The sequence below is a fragment of the Rattus norvegicus genome, chromosome X (genome assembly GCF_021556685.1).
Source record: "Rattus norvegicus strain SHRSP/BbbUtx chromosome X, alternate assembly SHRSP_T2T, whole genome shotgun sequence".
Taxonomy (NCBI): domain Eukaryota; kingdom Metazoa; phylum Chordata; class Mammalia; order Rodentia; family Muridae; genus Rattus; species Rattus norvegicus.
In genome coordinates, this window is record NC_141554.1 from 121,339,014 (window position 1) to 121,364,369 (window position 25,356).

Consider the following 25,356-nt stretch of genomic DNA (forward strand, 5'->3'; position numbering starts at 1 on the left):
AAAATTAAAAAAAAAAACAAAAACTTTGTTTGGAAATGACATAAAACCTAGGAGTTGGTGTGCTAATTAAAAATAAATATATTTTATCACCCTCAGAGAGGCAGAAGATAGCAATGAGTGCTATAACAACCTGACTTCTGGATGTTGCAGGGCCATCACAGCAGCTGTGGCTACCCACACAAAGAACAGCACAAAAAATATGGAGGCTGGAAGGAGGACTAATTGAGAAGGAGTCAGCAAGAGTGGAAGGGGAATAAAGGAGAGTAAGAGGAGAGTGTTTATGACCACAATTCATTCTGAACATGTGTATAATTGTCAAATGACAACCAGAAATAAGGAGAGAGTAGGGAGGAAGGAAGGGAGGGAGGAAAGAAGAAAGAAAAGGGGTTCCATTTTCTACCCTCTCTGTTCTTTTAGAACCCAATCCTCAGGTTCCTATCAAGCGCTTCAACAGAACAGGCGATATAACCTCCCGTTGCCCCTATGCACATCTCCTGTGGATCCCATAGACCATCCACTCTTGGCATCCTAACTATCATTGCTGTATCCCCTTATGCCCAACTCAGGTGAACTCCCACTGCTCAAGCAGTGATCACACCTATCAGACAGCCAGGTGGACTACTGGCAGACTTAACTCCCACTCTCTTCCCTTAGACGCGATGCCTTAGTCTCCTCTCTAGCATTGCAACAGACCAGCAGCTATGGACTCCCTTCCCCCTGCCAACATCTCCTGTGGATCCCAGGCATCCAATACTCATTGCATCCCAGCTTCTCACACTTGTAGGCATTCCCTGTGAACACACCAGCTGAGCAGATCAGGAAAATAAATGACACGCAGTCATCACATGCTCTGAAAATCCAGACATGCAACAAACCAAGGAAGAAAATATCCACTCAGAAATGACAAACCCAGACATCACCACCTAGACCTACAGTTACCCCAAACTCAGATGCTTAGGTGCTAACTTAAGAATACAATAATAGCCAGGACAATATGTCTCCACCAGAGCCCAGCTATCCTTCCACAGCAGGCCCTGAATATTCCAACATAGCTGAAGCAGAAGAGGAAATGTGTTAAAATAAAATATACGAAGGTCACAGAAGTCCTTGAAGAGAAAAATGAATAAATTCCTTGAAGAAATCCAGGAAAACACAAACAAAACAAATGGAGAAAATGAATAAATTGCTTAAAGAAATCAGAAAAGCAGAAATCAGAAAAGTAGAAGGAAACAAATAAAACTCAGGGGAAGGAGAAATATTGTACTTAAAATACAATCTCAAAAAAAACTCATAAGGATATGAAAATGAAAATAAAATTAATAAAGAACACAAACATGGAGGGGATTCTGGAAATGACAAATTTAGGAACTCCAAGAGAGAGAAGCTCAGGCATTGAAGATGTGATAGAAGAAATAGCCTGCTCTTGGAAGGTTTTTCCTCCTATTGGGTTCCCTTGTCCAGTCATGGTATGAGGGCTCTTGCTTTGTCTGGGTGTACTTTGTTTTGTCATGCTTGAGTGTTGTCTCTTGGAGGCCTGATCCTTTCTGAGGAAGAAATGGAAAAAGAGCAGATCTGGGTAAGGAGTACGGACAGGAGCTGAGAGAAGTGGAGGGAAGGGAAATTGTTGTTGAGATGCATTATATCAGAGAAGAGTCTATTTTCCATTATTTTTTCATCAAGTCAGCTATTTTATTCATAAAATGAAGATTAGGTAGAATAAAAACCTTTTTAATCAAACCATAATACTATTGTGACCTAAAATTAATTTTATATTTTCTATTTTTCCACCATACTGTTTTTATTGTCTACTTGGGTGTATAATCTATTTTCAATACAAAAGAAGAAAAGGGGAACTGTGTATTTCAGCAGAGGATTGCATTGTCTTGCCTCAGTGGGAGAGGATGAGCCTAATCCAGTAGATAATTGGTGCCCCATGGAAGGGGGATATCCTGGTGGGGGGGCACCACTCAGAGGTGAAGGGGAGGGAGATGGGGGAAGAACTCTTTCAGGGAGGATGGGGAGGCAACAGCATTTGGGATATAAATAAATAAAACAATTAATCTTTAAAAAACAACCTCATGAAACACACACATAGAAAAGAAAACAGGACATGCCCTATTATTCCAATGAAGTCTATATTCTCAGGGCAATGACAAGTTATTTTACATGTTTAGCTAAAGCAAAATCAATGTCAAATCTCCTTTATCTCTAAGGAGAGTTACTGATTAAGTAACTATGAAAATAAAAGAGGAATTTAAAATTCCTACAGTTTATTCAAAATGGAAACTTGCCTAAGATCTACCCATACATGGTGCTATTACTGGAGGGGGAAGAAAACTGTATTTTGCTTATCCCACTAGGTTCACTAGACAAGGTATCTGAGCATGAAGAAAGACATGGAATGATGGAGAAACAAAGGAAACATCAACAACCGGGTGAACGTCATCACTTTTACTACAAAAATTGAAACCAGAATACAGCAAACACAGAGGCGAATGCCAGCAGCAAACCACTGAACTGAGAATAGGACCCCCATTGAAGGAATCAGGGAAAGGTCTGAAAGAGCTTGAAGGGGCTCGAGACCCCATAGGTACAACAATGCCAACCAACCAGAGCTTACAGGGACTAAGCCACTACCCAAAGACTATACATGGACTGACCCTGGACTCTGACCTCATAGGTAGCAATGAATATCCTAGTAAGATCACCAGTGGAAGGGGAAGCCCTTGGTCCTGCTAAGACTGAATCCCCAGTGAACGTGATTGTTGGGGGGAGGGCGGTAATGGGGGGAGGATGGGGAGGGGAACACCCATACAGAAGGGGAGGGGGAGGGATTAGGGGGATGTTTGCCTGGAAACCGGGAAAGGGAATAACACTCGAAATGTAAATAAGAAATACTTAAGTTAATAAAAAAATAATTAAAAAAAAGAAAAAAAATGAAAGGTATTTTAAACCACAGTTAATATCTAAAGGAAGCTGTTTAGAAAGTTCAGTGAGAATGCTGAAAGGCATATCATAAGGTTATTAAGTGAAAAAAGTCTCAAATTGAAAAAACAAAATACAGCAGATAGGGACACAGGACATGGTAACATCAATAAATATTAGGAATGCACAGAACATTAATTATTCAGAAGCTAAAAGGTTGCAAACACCTAAGGGGTATCAAACGAATAATGTGTTATCCTGCATCTAATTTTTTTAGTTGTGGAATATCCACATAAATACTCATATGAAAATGAAATATAATTTATTCTATAGTAAAGTTGACTCTATAGCTTAAGACAGAAATTCCAGTATTCAACTATTTCTGAAGTAGAGAAGCACAGAACTAGGAGATCCATCTCTGGCATCCATGCTGGTGTGAAAAGCATTCCCCATGTAAGGGCCAAGTTTGATAAATTCAAATTCAGTTGTTTTAATTGCCACACAGCTGCTTTAAAATTGTTTGCTTGTTAGGATGCCACTGGGCTTTCAACTAAAAATGTGCCTTCGTAATTGCATGACAAAGGTATAAAGTCATAAAGACACACTATTAAAATACTCAATCTGACTCACTCAAATTTTAGAATGCAGTTCCTGGCACACAGTAAACACCAACTAAATGTTTGGAGAATGGTGTGGAAATGAGGAAATTGGAAGAGATTGTTAAGCTTCCCAACAGTACATTAAATTGAATGTACCTTTTTTATTAGATATTTTATTTATTTACATTTCAACTGTTATTCCCTTTCCAGGTTTACCCTCTGGAAACCCTCTATCCCATCCTCCCTCCACCTGGGTCTATAAGGGTTCTCCCCCACCCACCCACCTACTCCTACCTCCCTACCCTTGCATTCTCCTACACTGGGGCATCGAGTCTTCCCAGAACCAAAGGCCACTTCCCAGAACCAAACCCCATTGATGTCCCAAAATGCCATCCTCTGCTACATATGAGGCTGGAGCCATGGGTCCCTCCATGTGTTCTCTTTGGTTGGTGGTTTAGTCCCTAGGAGCTCTGGGGGGTCTGGTTGGTTTATATTGTTGTTCTTCCTATGTGTTGTAAGATGAAAGAAAACTGAATGGTTTAAAAACTGGAAACAACACCCGCGGATCCCGGCCCGCAGCAGCTCTCTGCTCCCAGACCCGGTGAGAGAGAGACCCAACCGCCTGGTCAGGTGGGCACTCCTGAGGCTGCAGAGCGGAAGAGACCACCAACACTGCTCACCCCTGCCCACATCCCTGGCCCAAGAGGAAACTGTATGAGGCCTCTGGGCTCCCGTGGGAGAGGGCCCAGGAGCAGCAGGACCCCTGCCAGAGACACCGCCGGACCCTGAAGGAAACAGACCGGATAAACAGTTCTCTGCACCCAAATCCCGTGGGAGGGAGAGCTAAACCTTCAGAGAGGCAGACAAGCCTGGGAAACCAGAAGAGACTGCTCCCTGCACACACATCTCGGACGCCAGAGGAAAAAGCCAAAGACCATCTGGAACCCTGGTGCACTGAAGCTCCCGGAAGGGGCGGCACAGGTCTTCCTGGTTGCTGCCTCTGCAGAGAGCCCCTGGACAGCACCCCACAAGCAAACCTGAGCCTCGGGACCACAGGTAAGACCAAATTTTCTGCTGCAAGAAAGCTGCCTGGTGAACTCAAGACACAGGCCCACAGGAACAGCTGAAGACCTGTAGAGAGGAAAAACTACACGCCCGAAAGCAGAACACTCTGTCCCCATAACTGACTGAAAGAGAGGAAAACAGGTCTACAGCACTCCTGACACACAGGCTTATAGGACAGTCTAGCCACTGTCAGAAATAGCAGAACAAAGTAACACTAGAGATAATCTGATGGCGAGAGGCAAGCGCAGGAACCCAAGCAACAGAAACCAAGACTACATGCCATCATCGGAGCCCAATTCTCCCACCAAAACAAACATGGAATATCCAAACACACCAGAAAAGCAAGATCTAGTTTCAAAATCATATTTGATCATGATGCTGGAGGACTTCAAGAAAGACATGAACACACTTAGGGAAGCACAGGAAAACATTAATAAACAAGTAAAAGCCTACAGAGAGGAATCGCAAAAATCCCTGAAAGAATTCCAGGAAAACACAATCAAACTGTTGAAGGAATTAAAAATGGAAATAGAAGCAATCAAGAAAGAACACATGGAAACAACCCTGGATATAGAAAACCAAAAGAAGAGACAAGGCGCTGTAGATACAAGCTTCACCAACAGAATACAAGAGATGGAAGAGAGAATCTCAGGAGCAGAAGATTCCATAGAAATCATTGACTCAACTGTCAAAGATAATGTAAAGCGGAAAAAGCTACTGGTCCAAAACATACAGGAAATCCAGGACTCAATGAGAAGATCAAACCTAAGGATAATAGGTATAGAAGAGAGTGAAGACTCCCAGCTCAAAGGACCAGTAAATATCTTCAACAAAATCATAGAAGAAAACTTCCCTAACCTAAAAAAAGAGATACCCATAGACATACAAGAAGCCTACAGAACTCCAAATAGATTGGACCAGAAAAGAAACACCTCCCGTCACATAATTGTCAAAACACCAAACGCACAAAATAAAGAAAGAATATTAAAAGCAGTAAGGGAAAAAGGTCAAGTAACATATAAAGGGAGACCTATCAGAATCACACCAGACTTCTCGCCAGAAACTATGAAGGCCAGAAGATCCTGGACTGATGTTATACAGACCCTAAGAGAACACAAATGCCAGCCCAGGTTACTGTATCCAGCAAAACTCTCAATTAACATTGATGGAGAAACCAAGATATTCCATGACAAAACCAAATTTACACAATATCTTTCTACAAATCCAGCACTACAAAGGATAATAAATGGTAAAGCCCAACATAAGGAGGCAAGCTATACCCTAGAAGAAGCAAGAAACTAATTGTCTTGGCAACAAAACAAAGAGAATGAAAGCACACAAACATAACCTCACATCCAAATATGAATATAACGGGAAGCAATAATCACTATTCCTTAATATCTCTCAATATCAATGGCCTCAACTCCCCAATAAAAAGACATAGATTAACAAACTGGATAAGCAACGAGGACCCTGCATTCTGCTGCCTACAGGAAACACACCTCAGAGACAAAGACAGACACTACCTCAGAGTGAAAGGCTGGAAAACAACTTTCCAAGCAAATGGTCAGAAGAAGCAAGCTGGAGTAGCCATTCTAATATCAAATAAAATCAATTTCCAACTAAAAGTCATCAAAAAAGATAAGGAAGGACACTTCATATTCATCAAAGGAAAAATCAACCAAGATGAACTCTCAATCCTAAATATCTATGCCCCAAATACAAGGGCAACTACATACGTAAAAGAAACCTTACTAAAGCTCAAAACACACATTGCACCTCACACAATAATAGTGGGAGATTTCAACACCCCACTCTCATCAATGGACAGATCATGCAAACAGAAATTAAACAGTGATGTAGACAGACTAAGAGAAGTCATGAGCCAAATGGACTTAACGGATATTTATAGAACATTCTATCCTAAAGCAAAAGGATATACCTTCTTCTCAGCTCCTCATGGTACTTTCTCCAAAATTGACCATATAATTGGTCAAAAAACGGGCCTCAACAGGTACAGAAAGATAGAAATAATCCCATGAGTGTTATCGGACCACCACGGCCTAAAACTGGTCTTCAATAACAATAAGGGAAGAATGCCCACATATACGTGGAAATTGAACAAGGCTCTACTCAATGATAACCTGGTCAAGGAAGAAATAAAGAAAGAAATTAAAAACTTTTTAGAATTTAATGAAAATGAAGATACAACATACTCAAACTTATGGGACACAATGAAAGCTGTGCTAAGAGGAAAACTCATAGCGCTGAGTGCCTGCAGAAAGAAACAGGAAAGAGCATATGTCAGCAGCTTGACAGCACACCTAAAAGCTCTAGAACAAAAAGAAGCAAATACACCCAGGAGGACTAGAAGGCAGGAAATAATCAAACTCAGAGCTGAAATCAACCAAGTAGAAACAAAAAGGACCATAGAAAGAATCAACAGAACCAAAAGTTGGTTCTTTGAGAAAATCAACAAGATAGATAAACCCTTAGCCAGACTAACGAGAGGACACAGAGAGTGTGTCCAAATTAACAAAATCAGAAATGAAAAGGGAGACATAACTACAGATTCGGAGGAAATTCAAAAAATCATCAGATCTTACTATAAAAACCTATATTCAACAAAATTTGAAAATCTTCAGGAAATGGACAATTTCCTAGACAGATACCAGGTATCGAAGTTAAATCAGGAACAGATAAACCAGTTAAACAACCCCATAACTCCTAAGGAAATAGAAGCAGTCATTAAAGGTCTCCCAACCAAAAAGAGCCCAGGTCCAGACGGGTTTAGTGCAGAATTCTATCAAACCTTCATAGAAGACCTCATACCAATATTATCCAAACTATTCCACAAAATTGAAACAGATGGAGCCCTACCGAATTCCTTCTACGAAGCCACAATTACTCTTATACCTAAACCACACAAAGACACAACAAAGAAAGAGAACTTCAGACCAATTTCCCTTATGAATATCGACGCAAAAATACTCAATAAAATTCTGGCAAACCGAATTCAAGAGCACATCAAAACAATCATCCACCATGATCAAGTAGGCTTCATCCCAGGCATGCAGGGATGGTTTAATATACGGAAAACCATCAATGTGATCCATCATATAAACAAACTGAAAGAACAGAACCACATGATCATTTCATTAGATGCTGAGAAAGCATTTGACAAAATTCAACACCCCTTCATGATAAAAGTCCTGGAAAGAATAGGAATTCAAGGCCCATACCTAAACATAGTAAAAGCCATATACAGCAAACCAGTTGCTAACATTAAACTAAATGGAGAGAAACTTGAAGCAATCCCACTAAAATCAGGGACTAGACAAGGCTGCCCACTCTCTCCCTACTTATTCAATATAGTTCTTGAAGTTCTAGCCAGAGCAATCAGACAACAAAAGGAGATCAAGGGGATACAGATCGGAAAAGAAGAGGTCAAAATATCACTATTTGCAGATGACATGATAGTATATTTAAGTGATCCCAAAAGTTCCACCAGAGAACTACTAAAGCTGATAAACAACTTCAGCAAAGTGGCTGGGTATAAAATTAACTCAAATAAATCAGTTGCCTTCCTCTATACAAAAGAGAAACAAGCCGAGAAAGAAATTAGGGAAACGACACCCTTCATAATAGACCCAAATAATATAAAGTACCTCGGTGTGACTTTAACCAAGCAAGTAAAAGATCTGTACAATAAGAACTTCAAGACACTGAGGAAAGAAATTGAAGAAGACCTCAGAAGATGGAAAGATCTCCCATGCTCATGGATTGGCAGGATTAATATAGTAAAAATGGCCATTTTACCAAAAGCAATCTACAGATTCAATGCAATCCCCATCAAAATACCAATCCAATTCTTCAAAGAGTTAGACAGAACAATTTGCAAATTCATCTGGAATAACAAAAAACCCAGGATAGCTAAAGCTATCCTCAACAATAAAAGGACTTCAGGGGGAATCACTATCCCTGAACTCAAGCAGTATTACAGAGCAATAGTGATATAAACTGCATGGTATTGGTACAGAGACAGACAGATAGACCAATGGAATAGAATTGAAGACCCAGAAATGAACCCACACACCTATGGTCACTTGATTTTTGACAAAGGAGCCAAAACCATCCAATGGAAAAAAGATAGCATTTTCAGCAAATGGTGCTGGTTCAACTGGAGGGCAACATGTAGAAGAATGCAGATCGATCCATGCTTATCACCCTGTACAAAGCTTAAGTCCAAGTGGATCAAGGACCTCCACATCAAACCAGACACACTCAAACTAATAGAAGAAAAACTAGGGAAGCATCTGGAACACATGGGCACTGGAAAAAATTTCCTGAACAAAACACCAATGGCTTATGCTCTAAGATCAAGAATCGACAAATGGGATCTCATAAAACTGCAAAGCTTCTGTAAGGCAAAGGACACTGTGGTTAGGACAAAACGGCAACCAACAGATTGGGAAAAGATCTTTACCAATCCTACAACAGATAGAGGCCTTATATCCAAAATATACAAAGAACTCAAGAAGTTAGACCGCAGGGAAACAAATAACCCTATTAAAAAATGGGGTTCAGAGCTAAACAAAGAATTCACAGCTGAGGAATGCCGAATGGCTGAGAAACACCTAAAGAAATGTTCAACATCTTTAGTCATAAGGGAAATGCAAATCAAAACAACCCTGAGATTTCACCTCACACCAGTGCGATTGGCTAAGATCAAAAACTCAGGTGACAGCAGATGCTGGCGAGGATGTGGAGAAAGAGGAACACTCCTCCATTGTTGGTGGGATTGCAGACTGGTAAAACCATTCTGGAAATCAGTCTGGAGGTTCCTCAGAAAATTGGACATTGAACTGCCTGAGGATCCAGCTATACCTCTCTTGGGCATATACCCAAAAGATGCCTCAACATATAAAAGAGACACGTGCTCCACTATGTTCATCGCAACCTTATTTATAATAGCCAGAAAATGGAAAGAACCCAGATGCCCTTCAACAGAGGAATGGATACAGAAAATGTGGTACATCTACACAATGGAATATTACTCAGCTATCAAAAACAACGACTTTATGAAATTCGTAGGCAAATGGTTGGAACTGGAAAATATCATCCTGAGTGAGCTAACCCAATCACAGAAAGACATACATGGTATGCACTCATTGATAAGTGGCTATTAGCCCAAATGCTTGAATTACCCTAGATCCCTAGAACAAACGAAACTCAAGACGGATGATCAAAATGTGAATGCTTCACTCCTTCTTTAAATGAGGAAAAAGAATACCCTTGGCAGGGAAGGGAGAGGCAAAGATTAAAACAGAGACTGAAGGAACACCCATTCAGAGCCTGCCCCACATGTGGCCCATACATATACAGCCACCCAATTAGACAAGATGGATGAAGCAAAGAAGTGCAGACCGACAGGAGCCGGATGTAGATCGCTCCTGAGAGACACAGCCAGAATACAGCAAGTATAGAGGCGAATGCCAGCAGCAAACCACTGAACTGAGAATAGGTCCCCTATTGAAGGAATCAGAGAAAGAACTGGAAGAGCTTGAAGGGGCTCGAGACCCCAAAAGTACAACAATGCCAAGCAACCAGAGCTTCCAGGGACTAAGCCACTACCTAAAGACTATACATGGACTGACCCTGGACTCTGACCCCATAGGTAGCAATGAATATCCTAGTAAGAGCACCAGTGGAAGGGGAAGCCCTGGGTCCTGCTAAGACTGAACCCCCAGTGAACTAGTCTATGGGGGGAGGGCGGCAATGGGGGGAGGGTTGGGAGGGGAACACCCATAAGGAAGGGGAGGGGGGAGGGGGATGTTTGCCCGGAAACCGGGAAAGGGAATAACACTCGAAATGTATATAAGAAATACTCAAGTTAATAAAAAAAAAAAAAAAAAACTGGAAACAAAATCAGGTACAGTTCCAAGGGAGGACCCTGGAGGAGAACAAAGCTCGGTGTATAAGAATTCATGCACAATGGTGTGTGACCCGTGGTTTATGTTGAATTATGGTCATCTATCTTACCAAATGGAGCTGAATGTTTTTTAACCTTTAAAGGTTTAAATTGGATAGGTGAGAGTATGACTTGCTTTTGTCTCTTTCAAATGAGCTAATTGGATTTTTCAGTATTAAAATATGTAGATCTTTCCAAAAAATAAAATGAAAACATGAACAAAACAAAAACGTACTCTTCCCTAACCACAGCATTGCATTTTGCTGGGTGAAAGATAACCTTTGTCATGACAAAACACTAAACCAGGAAAAAAAATCATCCTAAGGTATTACGTGTCCATGTATTAAAAAATATTGCTGGAGAAGGAACCTTCACTATGTGCAGTATGTTAGAACCATTTGGGATCAAGTGATCAAGTCAACTTTTCAGAGTACTTCTTCTAAAACTAACTCAATCCATAAGAACTTTGGTTCCATACATGAAAAATTGCTGGATAACCAAAATAAATGAAGTTTTCCACAGGTAACTATTGCTAAAAGTCTATCCCTCTCATGGCCTAAATTCACACAACTTTCCTCTGGGTTCATTTGCAAATAAGCCATGTGCTTTTAAAATTATTTTTTACACTCTAAAATTTCATGTGTGCTCTGGATTGTTTCATGTCAGCTTTGATAATTAGTGATTGATGGGGTGCGGCTCAGCCCATTGTCAGTGGGGTCATCCCTAGGCTATAAGAAAGTGGGCTGTGACTCAAGGGGAACAAGCTGGTAAGTAGCCCCCATCCATGCCCTTTGCACCAGTTCCTGCTTCCAGGTTCCTCCCCTGCTTAATCACTGTCTTTCTTCAGTGATGACCAGTCACATGGAAGTGTAAACCAAATAAACCCTTTCCTCCCCAAGGTGCTTTGGTCATGGTGTTTCTTCACAGCAATAGTAGCCCTAAGACTATATGTGTGTGAACTATATTGTGGTTATATTCATTCCATTACACTATTTTATTCCCTTCCATTCCTGCTGACAGGTTTCTTCTTTTCAATTAGTCCCTGCTCTCTCTCTCTCTCTCTCTCTCTTTCTCTCTCTCTCTCTCTCTCTCTCTCTCTCTCTCTGTGTGTGTGTGTGTGTGTGTGTGTGTGTGTGTGTGTGTGTGTGTATGTTCAGGTCTTGTGGAGTACAGAAAAGAAAATGGGTTTAATTATGAAAGTGACAGAAGTACATTATAGATAATGGCAATATGGTGAGCAAAGACATGGGTGTGCAGAAAATAAGGGAGTCTCCACGTGGCTATTCAGTATTTGCTTTAAGGATGGGAAGCAGAGTAGGAAATAGCATACAGGGACAAAATGGACTTTGGAAAAACTACAATGAATATGGATCTTGATCTTGGCTATGGGAGGTGGATGTATTTTCCTTCTAGCTAAAAATATTCTGCATTGATTTATAATTTTTAATTATAAAATTAAATTTATATTTTCTTATCTTTATAAATCTGATAATCCCAAATATCCCTGAATGTTTTATAATTAAGGGAAACCGGTAAGTCTGTGGGGGTCCTAATACAAAGAACTTATAAGGTGAAAACAGGAAGAATTTTTATTTTTTGCATGAACACATAGAGGCTGATCTTATATCACTGACTCTATTCAAATTATGATAAGATTTATGGTACAGGAAGATAATGCTTGGCAACGTGGTGATTCATTGGAAGATGTAACATCGGTGTAAAAGAGGTGGCTGCCATAGGTCACTCAAATGATGAGAATGCTCTGGACTATAGCAAGCTGTAATGAAGATTAAGAACAATGAGCAAAAAAGGGAGATTTAAGTTACTTTAGTAAATGGACAAGAATTATGTGAGCTGTGGATATAGAGTGCTAGTAAAGAGTGGGCTAGCATGTATTAAGGGTTTGGAGTTTACCCCAGAGATCTCAAAAAAAAATCACATGAATAATGACACAAAAAGAGAAACAATAAAGGACTCTAAGGTGAACACTTAGTTTCAGAATAGGAAATGGAATAATATGAGCTGAGAACCTCAGTTTAAAAATAGCTAGTGTACAGGAAAGGCAAGTATCTAGTTTGGGAGAATAATTTCTTTCATTCTGTAGAGCAGTAAGTGGGGAGAGGGAACTTATAGAATCCACCTCCAGTAGAAAGACAGGGCATCGAGTGGAGGGAAGAGGTTCACAGTCAAACACTCTGACCCAGAATGTTCCTGCAGGGACAAAAAAGGAGAAGAGCTTGAGGGAAAGGAGGTCAAGTGACAGACCAACTTGGGATTCATCTCAAGGGGAGGCTCTAAGACCTGACACTATTACTATTGCCCTGGTGTGCTTACAGACAGGAGCCTATCATGGCTATCTTCTGAGAGGCCCATCAAGCAGGTAACTGAGACAGAAACAGATACCAACACCCAACCAATGGACCACTGTGGTTGAATTAGGGAAAGGCTGGAAGAGGCTAAGGAAAAGGGCAAACCCGTAGGAAAACCAGCAGTCTCAAACAACCAGGACACCTGAGATCTCTGACACTGAGCCTCCAATCAGGCAACATACACAAGCTGGTCTGAGGCCCCCAACACATACACAGCAGAGGACTGCCCGGCCTGACCTCAAAGAGAGAAGATACACCTAACCCTTGCAAAACTTGAGGCACCAGGGAATGGGGAGGCCAGTCGGGGTGTCGAGGTGTAGGGACTTATTCTTCCTGATGGGGGTGGAGGGAGAAATAGGATGAGGAATTGTTGGAGGGCAGAATGGCAGGGGGATAATGACTGAACTTTAAAAATGATTAAAGATAATAATAAAAAACAAAGTGATGCATGTTTAAGGTGATAGCTATAGCAACTGCTATGATGTTCTACAGTATATACATTAATAAATGCATTATATGTGGCTGTTATATCCTCAGGTGAGAGGATGAATTGAGAGCTGTATTCAAATTGCATGTATAACATGGATTGGCCCGAGACTAGTGCATTTCTTTCTCTGTTTTACCTATCCCTATACCTAAGCCTGGAAGCTTCTAGCCTTCAAACAACCTGACTGATTCAATCTGCCTTCTGTTGACTTCTGAGTGAATTGCTGTTCTTGGACTATAATAACTTTGGCAATATGTTTTAATCTTCTGACTCAGTCTGCCTTCAACCGTATCTAGCATCTTCTTTCTGTAATCTGTTTCTGTAAAACTTTCTGGTAAAACTGCGAGGGGTTGGGGATTTAGCTCAGTGGTAGAGTGCTTGCCTAGCAAGCACAAGGCCCTGGGTTCGGTCCTCAGCTCCGAAAAAAAAAAAAAACAACTTAGATATGCAACCCACCCCCACCCTCCCATCCCCCCTCTCTCTCTCTCTCTCTCTCTCTCTCTCTCTCTCTCTCTCTCTCTCTCTCTCTCTCTCTCTCTCTCCTTAAGGAGCTTCTCTTTTATGTGATGTTCTTAAGTGAGTTGAGCATATCCCATCTTTGACTCATTCTGTCAAATCTTTCCCTGATTTGTCACTTTGCCCCTCGATTAAACATAAATTTCAAACATGGCTGCTTCCTTCTACAAATTAGCCTTAACTTTATTGTTAATGGATTAAAGGTGCATACTAAAGATGTGTCTGTATTCCAAACAGATTATACCATAAACCAGTTATATCTGGATTTTGGCTAGATCATATAGACCTAGTTTTTTTGGATGGAATCCCTTGCCAGAGCAGCCATGTTGCTGGATTAAAATTCCTCTAAAAATGCAGCATTCTCTAGCTGACAAATAAATGTAATAGTTACGTGTGGATCCCAGCTTTAAAGTACTTTTAAATGGATAAAATATATAAAGCATTGATGATATAGTTTAAAGTGTTGTAGTCATTGGCTATACAAAGAAACCTAGCTCCACTTAATTTTTATAGGTGAACCTTAAAAATTTTCAACTTTCTTTCATTTGAATATGCTTTGAGATGAATGAAATACATTACTGTTATTGTGTACTAGAGAGATTTCTGCTCAATGTTGCATTGTACCTAATGCTCAGTTTTCTAAAATTAAATGACTCATCTACTACATCACCAAGTTCTTATCCAAAATCCACTCTTGAAATAATCTTATTTTCCATTCCCAAATATACAATTTCCCCTTCTTGTCTTTGCCTAAAGGGAATCCATATGTAGTCATCAACCAGGTCCTTGGTTAGTGTTACTTATATAGAAACTATCCATGTTCCCTTTAATTTTATTTATTTTTGATTAGAAATTGTTTTGGTTTATGTGTAAGGGTGTTTTGTTTTCTTGTATAACTGTGTTCCACATGCATGCTTTGTGCCTGTGGAGACCAGCAGTGGGTATCAGATCCCCCTAGAACTGGAGCTACAGATGCTTGTGAGTTGTCATGTGGAGGATAGGACTTGAATGTAGCTGGTCTTTGCTACTTTGAATTTTTCTTTTTCCTATCCAGTTTTTTTTCCCTCCAGTTTTGCCCCCTATTATTAGATAGGAGACAAAGAAAGATACAGCTGGGAAAGACAGAGGTAGAGATCATTGAATTTATTTTTTTCTTGTTTCTTCTTTGCTTGTAGCTACTTTGCTACTTTGTGGGCTCTTCTTCTCAATATTCATCCCAGTGGTTTCCACCCACTATCACTAAATAGGTGATGAAAAAGGAACAGGGGGTAGAGAGAGATAGAGATGTCTGAATCTACTTTTCTCTTGTTTCTGCTTTCAGCATGACTACTAACAAACCACAACAATCATCACCACCCCCCCCAAATAACCAACAACCACCCGCCCCACCTCTTGGGACCCTAACATTTATATATCCTCTGAAAAGTTCTCAGAATTCTGAATGTCACAGAAGCACAGAAACTATATGCATGGCCATGCCTCTGCTAGAGCACAAGGCAAATCATATTCAGCTGCTATGGACAGTCCTAAGCAGCTCCCACATCCACATGTCTGGAATTAAAATTAAAACATATTCATATAATATATCTGTGTTAAAGAAAATCCAGAATTCGCATGACACTTGATCTCAGAACCTCTCCATCAGCAGACATTGTTCTTAACCTTTGAGCAATCTCTTCAGCTTTCTTTCTGTTTCTAAAAATTAGCACTTTTTAAAACAGTCTACCTTGTTTTACATATATATGTTTTGTAAATATTTTATTGTTTAGAAAATAAACATCCCAAAAGAAGGGATTATATATCTCGCACTATAATATTGTCATCAATATATTGCATAGACCATATCATAATCTTTAGTTCAATAGATAATGACAAAGTATATTAAGGTAGGCTTTATGCAACATTCCTTGGATTTTTTATTTCATGTGTGGGTATGTGAACTGGGGTCGGTTCTCTGCTTCCAACTTTATGTAGGTTCCAGAGATTAAGAATAAACTCAACAATGCTTATGTGGCAAGGATGCTTATCTTCTAAGCCTTCTTCCTGGACATAGCTGCCAAGGTCTAAGCTGTTATTCCTTCTGTCACATGAAGCAAATTATGTCTCATACCTTGTAGTTACCACTCCCACAAAAACATGCTAAATATTATAGTTTAGGGAAATGAATTAGAAATAACACATTTTGAGGCCAAATAATACTAAAATTCTGCTAGCAAAGGTTTAATCACAGGTATCATATGCATTCATCACTTTAAAAATAATGATCTCCATATCACTCAGTAAATATCTGCCCAATTTATAATCTTTGACTGTCTTCTTTTCTCCTCCTAAATATTTGTATGCTCCACTCTTTTAGGGGTAACCAATTTCAGTAGTATTTATGTGGTATTATCATTACATTTTCTCAAAGTCAAACATACATTCACATAGTACATGGGTCTCAAATTAAGTGAATCTCATTAGACTGGAACTTCAGGCCAGCTCTGTAGAAATGTTATGGCCAGCTATAACTCTTTCATCTGATCGTTATGATCTCTATCCAAGCAAAACATTAGGAGCTATTTTATATCAAAGTTGGAGAATACAACAAGTTTTTTTTTAAAAAGAGTGTAGTTAAGTAGCAGCTTATAAACTGTCAGTGGTCTTGTTTCAAATTTACTTGCAAATAACTATATGAACAGATGTGGCAGTGGGTGTACAGCTGTCAGAAAATAACTTTGATGAGATACAAAGCCTATAGTGAGTTGTTATTGAAAGGGATTATGTAGCTATTTGGACTTTATAGAGATTATTGGCTGAGTTACCCAGGGCAGATGTGCTTAAAGGCTACTGAGACAATAATTTGCTTTCTCTGAAATCTAAGACATCCTTTCTATAGCAGGAAACTCAAGACTACACAAGTGACTACATACTAGTGTTAGCATTTTGAATTTTGGTAGCATCATTAAGAATACATCACCTCTTCAACACAAATCCCATTGCCAAAAATACAAGATAACACTTTGTAATGTAGATCAATCCATTCATCTATCTAGACGATGCCAAGTGCTGTGTAATGTTTTCGTTATGTAACAAAGATTAACCATCTTAGAGCTTTCCACACTGGAAAAGACAAACATTTTAAAATGTTATTGTATCCAACCTCGTTAAGATATACTTACAGATACCATTATATGGATTTAAGATAGTCACTGCAAAATGTTAGTGGGAAAAGATTATCAAGATAAACAGTGAAACTATCCACCATCTAACATAGTTGTATTTATTGAATGATGAGGTTACATAAGGTCTGATCTTTTTCTAAGCACAGAATACAGCACTAACCACAGAGCCATGATGGACATTAGCTTCTCAAAATTCATCGTTTAACTACAAATTTACATCCTTTGATCCCTCTTTCTCCTTTTTGAAGTGATAGCTGCTGTGCTTACTATTTGTATTTCCATGGTGACTGGTGACCCAGAGCATTTCCTTTGTCTACATATATATGTTGTGTATGGGAGACATTTACTCAGGCCTTTGGCTCACTTTAAGTGCCTTGTTTTGTTGCTACAAGATGTATGAGCTAATTACATATTTTTGACACAAATTGTGTAACTGATGTTTGATTTGCCAGTATTTCTTCTATTCTACAGCTGGAGCTTCATTTTTTTCATGAATCTGTAAAAGCTTTTCAGCTCAGTGTAAATATATGTTCAGTTGTGCTGTTATCACTTATGCTGTTAAGATGAAAAAATAGAGTTCTGTATCACAAGGTTTAGCCTATACATTTAGTTACAACAATTTCATTGGGTACAGGTCTTAAATTTAAGCTGTTAATCCATTTGGGCTATTTTATATGTGTTAATTTGTACAAAGTCATTTGATAGTAGACAAGAAATCTTAGATTCTGAACCATGGGTGTTTGAGTCTTAAACCTATAGCCATAATTCTATATTTATCCATGCTACTTCTTAATTCCACTAGATATTTCATTTTGAGCACTAATACAACAGAAAAGTATTTCTATTCACAGAGCTTTCTATTCTGTTGATCTTCCAGAATGGTAGCATTCAGGGAACTATGAAAGGAATAAAAGAAAGGCCCTTCTCTTATATTGTATGTAGACTATCTACTAGTTTCTGATACTAATCATACACTTTGTGTTCTACTTTATTGTACATCATTGTTCTTTTTAACATTTGAGAATTTATGGAACGATTACATAGTGGAGTCATTTTCAAGTAGTATGCACTCATATTAGTATATATTCATCTCTGCTAGAGTATCAGAATATTTCAAATTTTATCATCATTACCAATCTTGTTACTTTGATTTATAAGTATTGATTATTGATGTTAGTATTATAATTGCTTTCAGGAACTATGAATCATGGTGATATAAAATAATAAACTTACTCAATAGATACAATGTATTCTGACTATCCTACAAATTGGTAATCATCGCATTTCTCTCAGTCTTCTTCGGTCTCTCTATTTGTTGAGATATGATGATATTGAAACCAGGCCAATGGCATGTAAGAGGTTCAAGTGAAATAGTTTAAATCAAAAGCGAGGAATATGTAAGGTTATTATAGATGGAGTGCCAGTGTCAAAGCTCAAAGTTCTGCCTCACCTATGCAACCATTAGTTATCTGAAGAATATTATTTTTTGGAGACAAGGTCTTTCATAACTCACGCTGTGTACTAGTTTGTATTCTGTTAATTTGATAACACTACAGCCAAAATAAATTGAAGAATAAAGGGTGTATTCTCTCTAGAAATGTCAGGTCGCGACCCATCACTGAGAGACGGGAACCTGGAGACATGCACTGAAACAGACCATGGAGGAATGCTGCTTAGGGACTCACTAAAAGGTTCACATTAATTTAGCTTTTTAATACAGCTGAGTTACGTCTGCCCAGGAATAGCACAGCCCATATCTAATGGATCTTCCTCAAGCAATTATGAATCAAAAAATGCCTCACAGCTATGTACAAAGGCCAGTGTGATGGAGACTGTTCTGTAGTTGAGGTTTCCCTTCTCCAGTGTAAACAGTTGAGTGTTCAACGCAGGCTTTCTGTGAACTCAGAAAAAAAAATTCTTGCAAGAAATTTTGAGGGTTATCCCAGTTAAGAACAAATGATTAGAAAGTAAAATTGCCTTGTTACTCATATGGAGAAACTTTTACTATATGAACCAAAGCCCAAATCACTTAAAATATCCCCCCTAAGCCAAAGCCACAACCAGACTTAGGTAAGAACTGCCTTGGATTCTACAAAGGCTCAGGGAGGTGAGGAAATTGTGTCAGTAGTTTGAAACTAGCAAGTCTTAGAGAAAGAAGCCATCATCATAACTGTGCAAGATAAAGCAAGCAGACTGTGAGATAATCAGGAACCAGCTGCCACAATAGCTAGATGATTGGCAATGGTCACTAAACTTAAGCAGATTTGTAACACACATAAACAAGCCTTCTGTTGAAAGAAGATTCCATTGTGTAATTTTGTAACTAGAGAGGGAAAGTTAATATTCTCCATGAATTTGAAAGAACAAAATGGGGAAGGGGTCATGGGATTGCTTGGGGAGAAGAAAAGAGAGGGAGGGAAAGGTAATTTTATTGTACATCAAAATAAGAAAATTATTTTTTAAGTTAATGCTGGTCTACAGTGCTTCTAAGAATGGGCTCACTCGTTGTTATGGGACAGGCATATGTGAATGAAAATTAGATATTTTTAAGGTAATGTGACTCTGCTGAAAGTAGTGGAAGAAAAACAAGACAGTAAAAGGAAATTTATGGTAAATCTGTCTTTTTTTATAAATGCAAGCACAGAAATTGGATGATGGTATGTGAGTGTACAATGTTTACTGGAAATTGTAATGCCACTGCGAACTACTCCTGAGTAGTTGATATATATATATATCAAGGAGTCATTTGACTTTCAAGTCTCATTATTTAAGAAATATATCTCTAAATAACAATCGAAATGTAAATAAGAAATACTCAAGTTAATAAAGATTAATATATATATATATATATATATATATATATATATAGGCATACCACAACTAGTAGTTCCTCTGATGGATCCAGGCAAAGTAAATTGAACCAAGTCAGAAAGGATTCACCAATCTGGATGTCATTAAAAATATCTGTGATTCCTGAAAGAATGTCACGATATAAATATTAGCAAGAATTGGGAAGGTCATTCCTATCTTCATGTATGACATGCAGGGTGGAAGGGTGTGAACTCCACATTCCCATGGAGGAAGAAGCAGCAGAGTCGGTGGGAGTAGCAAGAGAACTGGGAATAGAGTATATAGCCTGGAGCTGGGACAGACCTGCTGAAAAGTTCACCATAAAAATTTAACCATGAATACTTGCCTGCTTATGAATGAACAAAGAAAATGGATTTTTTTACTTTTATTTGTTTGTTTTTTGTTACAAGCTCACATTTAGTAAATCTGAAATCACTCACAGTCCATGGCATCGTACATGGGCATCTATAGAAACAGATGTATTTTTAACAGGTCATAGTTTTAAAAGATACTGTGAATTCTGTATAAACCAGTGGGTAGCAAGGTTGTTAGTTCCTTTGGATTTAAAAGCCTCAGTCTTGCCATATAATAAAGAATGTAGCCAAAGGAAGCATTATTGGTCACTTCTATAGGACAGTGTAATTTCTATAATTTGAAGATTTCTGAATGGACAGGTTCAGGTCTGATCCAACTGTAAAGATTACTAACTGCATAGACTATATGGGAACTGTACAAAGGCTCATTAACTTCTATCATTAATAGCTTACCCAGCACTAGATCGCTACTATTGCTAGTTAAAATAACCTGCTTCTGAGTCCCCACGGAGGTGGCCTGGACACACAGCCTTGATGCCCCAGCCACCTCATGTCCAGAGCATAACAATGCAGTCCAACAGAAACTTTGGCTTTAGGAAGGAATCAAGTGCATTGAAAAGAAAGGTTTTAATTGCCAATAAGAGTGCAGTGGGAGGGAGTGTGCTTCAGACAGCCTGGGCAATATGGGTGGCAGGTCACTCTTGCTGCCACAGCTGCAGACACGAGTTTGTACAAGATGAGACAATGAGGGAAAGCAGTTTCTTTCAAACTTGACAAAAAAAAGTGTTCACAGTGGTTTGTATCAACAGAATGCATTGGTGGCAGTTATATGTCTAGACGCACACACCCTGGGATTCTTTATATCCTAAAGAAAACAAGCATTTATGTTATTCATGATTTATACTAAATTAAAAACAATCAATTGTACACTTTCTTCTTAGGTATACAACTTAGCACCATCATCAGAGTTGTCCACCAAAGCAATGGTGGTTAAAACCAAAAACACTTTCTTGAGAATGAGGTGCCTTTTTCTCTTGCTGCTATAACCAGCAAGTATCAGAAGTAATCAAATTGGAGGAGAGCCTGACAGGTCTACCTGGGCAACCTGACCAGCACACATCAGTTTAAAAAGGAAGGTTATGTATACTATGTTACAAGTCCCAACTAGGCAATGTCAAGTGACATCTATTTCTTTGCTTGCTTAGCGATCATACCCTTGGCCAGGTGTGACAGGTCTTGTGCCATTGGGCTTCCTTTTCAATGCAGGCTTTAAAATCTGGAAAGAACACATGAGGGTTTCATTCATTCATTCTCATCATGGCTCCTGCATTGTCAAACTCTCCATGGTAGTAGGGTACAGAAAGCAGAGTGATTGCCTCTTTGCAAAACAAACAAACAAACAAACAAACAAACAAACAAACAAACAGAACCAAAGCCTCATATCCACCTTCAGCCACCTGATGGGATCTCTATTAAGATCCTAATCATGCTTATGGAGAAATTTTACAACCCTTCTGCACCAAATGTGAACAACACTCCTCTGTCATTTTCACCCCAGCCTAAGACATCTTTATCGATGTCAGACCACAAAATTGATCTCATGATTTGCCGAATCTGCTCCACAGATTGAATATCTGGTGATAAACCTCCATGGCAGCAGAATATCTTCTTCTCGATGATGGTGGTTATCAGTAAGCAGTTAAAACTGTTAACTATGTAGCAGAGGAAGGCCTTGTTCGGCAGCAGTAGAAGGAGAAGCCGTTGGTCCTGCCAAGGTTGAACTCCCAGTGCAGGGGAATGTTGGCGGTGGTGGTAAGAGAGGGTAGATTGGGGGGAATACCCTTATGGGGTAGAGGCAGGGCATAGGGGGCTTATGGACGGGAAACTAGGAAAGGAAATAATATTTGAAATGTAAATAAAAATTCAATAAAAAATTTAAAAATCAATAAAAGAAAACATTAAAAACAAAAGAAACAAACAAAAAACAGTCTGTTAACGTTTTCCACGGCTCAACGTTGCATCTTCTTTTACACTCATCATAAAGTCCGTAGATTCTACTGAAGCTAGCACACTCATGGTTCCCTCTGAAAAGGTTCTCCAGATACTTAATTTTGTAGACCAGCAAGAGGAAAAAAATGTCTCCAGTGTCTGATTGACCCTATCCACATAGTCCCTGAAAAACAGATAGTTGCTTTCTGGAGGGAAACCACTGTATTCAAACAGCCAGAGCAAGTCATAGTTCTGTCCTTAGATGTTACCACGTATCTTGAGTGGTGCTTCAAATTCTAAGAGGATAGGCTGACTGAGGAAGATCTCACGAGACTTCAGGCAGAGTCGTCGAGTTTGGTTCTCCTGGAGCTGGACTTTCTTGCCTGGCTTGGACCCTCTCACTTTCAGCAGCCATTTTATGATGCTGTCAGTGTTGAGTTTATTGGTATCCACCATCACCATGCTGCCAACTGTTTGCGCCTTCCTCAAGCCAGGAACTCTACTAGCAGTGGTGGCAGCAGCAGAGGCAGCGGTGGCCAACTACCCCCACCCCCACCCCCCAACCCCGTCGTCCCCTGCCCGGTTGTGCTGCCTGGCTTCTGGCTTCCACTGGAACCAGGAGAAAAAATGGTTTCACAAATTAAAATCCGTCCATTGTTGAAATAACAATTTGTATAAACTTAATGGCAGATCAGTGTGAAGGTGTGAAAGAACTGATTTCAATTTTGAAAGGTGTGCTACATGCAAAATGATATTAAACCACATTACATGCTCCAAACAACTCTTTTATGAATGGAGAAATTAATATATAAGGAATAATTTGTTATTGCCTTGCATGAATTGGTGGGTTTTTAGCTCGAAAACAACCCTGTATCATAATCTATCCTTCATATTGCATTCTGGTCATGCTGGACTCATTTACTTACTTTTATGTATGTAAATGAGTGTTAGCATGAATACATGTGGCATGCAGAAGACAACTTGCAGAAGTTAATTCTTCTACTGTGTGGATTTTGGGGAATGGACTCATGTGGTCAGATTTGGTGGCAAGCACTTTTACTCACTGAGTCATCTCACTGGCCATTCATAATTTTGATAAAAGGTAAAGTACTACTTTTAAATGAATATTCCTATTAACTTGGATTTTCATTAAGAAATCATTATGAAGTAGCATTACCTGATCCATTCTTCAGTTCCCAGAAGCAATCATAGCAGTGAATTTGCTTTTGCTGCAATTCATGCTTTAAAAACAACAAAAAAATGGATACATGTGTGATAATTACTAAATATACAAATAATTATTCTATTCTGTAAATGAAGTTCTGAAACTTGTTTTTCTTACTCTTTTATTCATGATGCTCATCCATGTTGACAGGTATAAACTTACTTTTACCTGATGTACTAGTTTATAAATATATGCAAATGAATTAATTCTCTAGATTTATAGTTCTCAATCTTCATAATATTGAGAGCCTTTAATATAGCTCTTCATTTTGTGGCAGCCCCCAACCATAATATTATTTTCGGTGCTACTTCATATCTGTAATTTTGCTACTGTTATCAATCATAATGTAAATAGTTTTGGAAACAGAGGTTTGCCAAAGGGCTCATGACACATAGGTTGAGAATCACTGCCCTAGATGATGGCCATTAGATTTATGAATATAATGTTTTGATGGGTAAACTTTTGAGTAAATGCTAGATAATACTGTTGTTTGCTTGATATTAGAAATAATGCTGAAGGGCTGAGGTTCTAATATGGTGACATAACACCATATGCAAAGGCATGAGTTTGATTTACAGCACCACCACCACCACCACAACAACGATGACAGCCACCATTACCATGGCTATTTAAATATTTATTTTGAAAATAGAAAACGGGTGCTGGACTTGTCAACACACATGTTTAAATCTCACCAACCTTAACCATTGGAGAATAAGGCAGGAAGATCACAAGTTTCAGGCCACAGTGTGCTACATAATGAGTTCAAGGTCAAGCAGAACCACATAGTAAGATCTTAACTAAGAAATGTTAACAAGTCAGTATTATGAGGGTTGCACCGACTTATTGTGGTTGTGATTTGGTGATGAGTTCCCACAAAGGCAACGTGACTTGGTCCTGGCCTCAGAAGCCGCAGAATATGTTCACCTTCAAAAATGACCTCTGGTAAGACCAAGAAAATTAATGCAAAACTTCATGATGGAGTATGTCAACATTGCAAAGAAGTTCTTGAATGGCTTGTAAAATACAGTAAATACAAATGACCGTCAAAGCCTAAGAAATGTGTTAAATGTTTACAAAAGACAGTAAAAGACTCTTACCACATAATGTGTAGACCATGCGCCTGTAAACTTGAAGTTAGTGCAAAATGTGGAAAGGAAGAAGAGATCATTATTCTGTTTAATAAAGAACCAGAAACCTCAGAAAATACTGAAAATGAAGTTTCCAACCATAGAAGAAGCTGCAAACGGAAGGAAGACAGTGATAAGGATTTAGATGCTGAGTCTGACTCAGATGGCAAGGATTAGGACACTCAGACCTGACAGCACCCAGTTAGGTGCAGAGGGAGTCAGAAAAGGCTGTTCCAAAAGGCAGAACTGGCTCAGGAGCAACGTCGGTTATTTATAATATTTGAGTATCAGAATCTTACAGGTTTTCACAATAACGCTTAAGCTGCATATACAGAATATGTGTGGGCACACCATGGCATGTTGTATAAAACCTATAGAAATTATTTAGAAAAACATATTACCTAATGTCAAATTATTCAGTGTTGAGAATTGGTGATTCTATCAGAACTATCTCATGGAAACAAAGATGACTAGCTCAGAGTACATTTCCGTAGCCTGACCTCGGGTGTATGACTTTTTGAGCAAAAGCCCCCTTACATCTTACAAAGCAAAACAGTTTACACACACACACACACACACACACACACACACACGCACACACACAACACAACACACACACACACATACACACACAATCCTATGTAATAATTTTCCTTCAAAATATTTCTTATATACTTCATCCCCTTTTTTTTAACCTTTTCCTAGTTTGGAAATATATATTTAGAAAAAAATGTGTAGACTATATAGTTAGT

The 25,356-nt window shown here is 39.0% G+C and overlaps 2 pseudogenes; one reads left to right on the forward strand and one right to left on the reverse strand.

Annotated features, from left to right (window-relative positions):
- Positions 1–21,445: 21,445 nt before the first annotated feature.
- Ppp1cc-ps2 (protein phosphatase 1 catalytic subunit gamma, pseudogene 2) lies at positions 21,446–22,705 on the reverse strand (annotated as a pseudogene).
- Positions 22,706–24,339: 1,634 nt separating this feature from the next.
- On the forward strand, positions 24,340–24,796 carry C1h9orf85-ps2 (similar to human chromosome 9 open reading frame 85, pseudogene 2; annotated as a pseudogene).
- Positions 24,797–25,356: the final 560 nt, after the last annotated feature.